General features: G+C 36.0%; 1 long non-coding RNA gene across 1 annotated transcript; it reads left to right on the forward strand.

Moving 5' to 3' along the window:
- Positions 1-1,655: 1,655 nt before the first annotated feature.
- On the forward strand, positions 1,656-2,976 carry LOC149804266 (uncharacterized). The gene is made up of 2 exons (XR_016413850.1): positions 1,656-1,991; positions 2,632-2,976. It is a non-coding gene; the product is annotated as an uncharacterized LOC149804266 (long non-coding RNA).
- The last annotated feature ends 1,496 nt before the right edge of the window (positions 2,977-4,472 follow it).

Below are 4,472 nucleotides of genomic sequence, written 5' to 3' on the forward strand. Positions count from 1 at the left end.
ACGCAGGGCCATTCCGTACTCTCAACTGCCCCTCAGATCAAGTCAGCCAAAATCAAATCCATCAATCATTACCACTGAACTGTATTCGATAATTATCATTCGAATAATTGGAAACTACATCAGACCTGTTCGAATAAGTAAAATATTGAGACACGTATTGGCAACTTAACTATACTTCGATATGGTGGTCGTAACGTTTATGAAGATGACCGAAAACTGTGTTGGAATTACGATTTTCATGAATCTTATAATCAGTCACAGGTGATATAAGATTAATAATTGGTATAAAATGCTATATTTTTCTATGAGACCAGAAGTTATATCAGAACACAAAAGAATAAGTAACATTTTAGATAACATCATAAATATAATTCTCGATGTATGCTCGGTTATAAAGTTCATTTTTGAAAAGATCAGTTAAAATTTATACGATTGGTATAATGTAATTTTAAAATTCTCATTGTGCCACAGGTACAAACATTTAGTCAACAATTACGCCTACGGTAATATGTGCTGAATAAACAATCTGAACTATACTGGACAATCAAAGCATTCAAACACTCCCAAGCATGTTTGTATTTGCATCAGATCAATCCACATGAGATATAAATCAACCATTGCCAGAGTTACATGCTATACCAAAGTATTTTACGATGCGTTGAGTAAAATCTAAAAACTCGTGCCTGAATAAACAAGACAGGAAATTGCTAAAATATTAGACGTTGACGGGCAATAGTAGAGAAAACATTTTAACAAATAGACGTTATAAATATGAATATAAGATGCACGTTTACAACGATCAAAAGCGTGATCACCAAAAGCTAAATATAAATGTTCAGCATTGTCACGTTACAAGTAAGGAACAATAGCCAGATTGCAACATGTATATGCTAGACCCTGTGGCTAATTATTCGCTTCATAAATCTTGAGAGTGTCAGCCTTGCGAACAATGAGTGTCAAAGCGATGTGTACACAGCTGGCTTATGTTACGATAGTGTAAGCCGACATCAAAAGGACGGGTGGGAAGCCAGTTGTATATAAAATGGCCATAGGAACTTGTTACTGGCGGCTTATTTGGCTGCGTGCGATTCACATGTAAGTGTAACACAGACCCCACCTCGAGCACACTTGTCTTAATTGGAAAAACACGAGAGCGATACCATATAACAAACATATAAACCAATAGGGTTTTAATTTCACAACAACGCAACGCTATCTCGTCTAAATTCAAAATTATATAGCCTCCCAGTAGAGAGGTGATAGGACAACTGGGTTGAAATTTGAACACAGCTGAAGTCCCAACATAGAAACAGTATATAGCACACAAAACAAATAGCACCAACAGATAACACACACGATACATAGGAGACCACTAGCAAGGTCACTAAAAGAACAAAGAGAAGGAAACCCGAAATTAGGTGATAGAAATCTGTTTCGGAAGAACAACCCTTTTAGATACACTAGGGTCTTTGGAATACGCCGACAAAATTCTAAATAAAACTTGTTTTGTAAAATTCTTTTTAATAAAAACAACAGACACAACAGATCATTGGGGGAAACACAAACACATAAACAAACTTTCTCTTTGTTTAAGTGGGGGGGAGGCATCTGTCTAGTGCCCCCCCCAAAAAAAAAAAAAAAAAAGAATTGCCGGTGTTGGGCTCAAAGGAACATCAAGTGGGGGTCGTAAATCCACCCTTGACGGACTGCCGGAGAGGGGGTAATGTCTGCCAATTATGTAGACCATGGATGAATCGACATCCACTCGGAACTGAGTAAGGCGTGACCACCATTGGAATAGCAAGTTTAAATCTAGTGTCTTGAAACTAAACGTCAGTAGTCGCTAAACCATCGTGCGGGAATTACATAAGGAAGTTATAAGCTACTCCGACGTCATTCGAAATTGGCGGGAAACATTGTTATTCTGGGAATTACAAAGGAGCTTCGGACAGGTCAGTGACTCATTCGACTGTCGCAATCTATTACGCAAGGTAATTGTACTTTAATTGTGTGCAGTATGTGTACTTCATTACTACAATCGTTAGTACGTGTAATTACCATTTGTAGGGTTTCATTTATTTGTAATGTTTCATCTACGTGCATATTTTGAGATATGAGCAATGTTTATGTAAATAATTAACATTTAATTCGCTTTTTGGTTAATTCGTAGTAACCTCGTGCATTTATTCATGTAATATTCTAGATTTGTAAATGTTGAATTGAATTATAACTTTGTATAATGATTGCAGTGTGGAACATTAGTTAATAGGGGTATTTAACTATTTGTGTATACTTTGTAGGAGTATAATGTGTAAGGATATATCAGCGCATGGATATGTGGATATATGTGTACACTTTGTAGAAGTGTAATGTACAGAAATGCGTCTGATTATGTGATATTGTTCTGTATAATAAGATTGAGAATCTATATATACCAATGTGATGAAATCTATTGATATATGCATGATAAGCAGTTGATACCGTGTATACCATACCAGAAAGTATGGGTATTTCGATGTGCATGAATGCGTGACCAAAGAAGGTAATGGCTTATCTGATGATAGATTGTTGTTTAGTGTGAGACTAGATAGCTAGAGAAATATTCTAATGTCCTTGTGTGTGTTCGGACAGGAAGCTTTTAGGGATCAGAGGAGATGTGGGAGACAGAAGGGAAATACCCTGGTACAGTTGGTCCCGAGTCTCTGGGAGACAAGAAAAGGAGAGAACGGAAGTGGAGGAAGTGGAAGGGTGAAGGACGTGGATGTTGGACTGAAGGGGTACTGGGTACCAGTCAAGAAATACTACAGATGAGTAGAAACACAGGACAGGAGGAAAATCTATAACACTAAGTCAGATTTATGAAATAGGCCGTCACGTGGTCGAGTGAAAGACGAGTGATAGGGTTTTGAATATTGAATTTCATTTGAGGTAGGACTATCTGTTATTGAATGGCATTAAATTTGTTGTTTATTTGAATTACACCTTTTGTGTATTCAGTAATTTAACTGTCGGCATCGCTGACTGGGGGCTCATAGCTTTGCATCTCTATCACTACTTCAATTTCTAACAAAAACGAGCCAGGGTGGGTCTTCTGTAATAATTAAAGATAATACTGGGAGTACCCCACCCCAGCCTAAAGTAGTCTACGAGACCTTTACCAGCATATATTTATATATAATTTAAAAAAAAAATATAAATGGTTACTACTAAGTCGTCGTATTTCAACAAAACTTTAAAAATACACCTCAATACCATGCAACTTCAAAGTTAACAAAGAGGAACAAGAAAAACAAAATCAGGTTTCAATATTTGCAAAAGCACTGACAAATTTACGATATATTAATCCAAATATGAGGAATGACATTTACTGATACTAACTCATGGATACTTTATAGCCAAATATATATGGTTCAAATATACAAAAAGATGATTACTCATATGTAAATGCTGTTATGGGACATTTCGACTTATCCACTTTGAGATTCGCTTGACAATTACGTTTAAAAAAACGATACATTGATGATATGTAACGCATTGCTTAAGGAATTTAGGAATCTCACCAGAAAACTTACTCTATATAGCCTGCACATAACTAAATTACTTCTAATTAGCACATAATTCAAGTTTAAGCATATCAAATGTTCGTTTGGGACTGATGCCAGACATGCACATATTTCTGATAATTAAGTGGATTGCAAGGTAGAATCAACATGATTCCGTAGTATATATATATATATATATATATATATATATATATATATATATATATATATATATATATATATGCATGTGTGTGAGAGAAATAGAAATGATGAGTACAAAGGACCATGGTGCAAACATATATGGGTTTTTCTTGGTCATATACTTTAGATGGGCAGCTGGAGGACGAATTAGATGGATGAAGAAAAAAAAAATGCTATTCGGATTGAAACCGGCTTCATCGTGTATTCCTATAGCTATGTCGAACAGTCTAAAATGTCCTGTTAGTAGGGCATTAATCTCAGCCGCTACACGTTTTAAGATGTAAATGTGTTGCAATCTTTTCTGATCTTGATTACCGTGAATGCATGTTTACGTGGAGATATAAATGATTTTGTGTTCAGTCTGAATAAAAAAATAGCTTATGTGCTCTATTATCGCAGTAGATGGCCACGTAATGAAAAAAAAATCACATTCTGAAATACAAGTATCCCTTATATTTGTTCTACACTTGAAAACACTATTCTACACACGCTGAAATGTGCGAACGTGCGAATATAATATATATACTATACTCAGGTACTTATTTCTTTATAGTACCATTTCAACCACTCCAGTGGCCTAGCGGTTTGAGCGTCCGCTTCGGATGCGGGAGGTCGTGGCTTCAATCCCCGGCCGAGTCATACCAAAGACTTACAAGCAGCAGAGGGGACGAACAGACCACTTGTCTGAAACCTAATTTGCTTAAAGTATAAACTTCTTCCGAAATAAAA

The sequence above is a fragment of the Sinohyriopsis cumingii genome, chromosome 2 (genome assembly GCF_028554795.1).
Source record: "Sinohyriopsis cumingii isolate HCF-2022 chromosome 2, ASM2855479v2, whole genome shotgun sequence".
Taxonomy (NCBI): Eukaryota; Metazoa; Mollusca; class Bivalvia; order Unionida; family Unionidae; genus Sinohyriopsis; species Sinohyriopsis cumingii.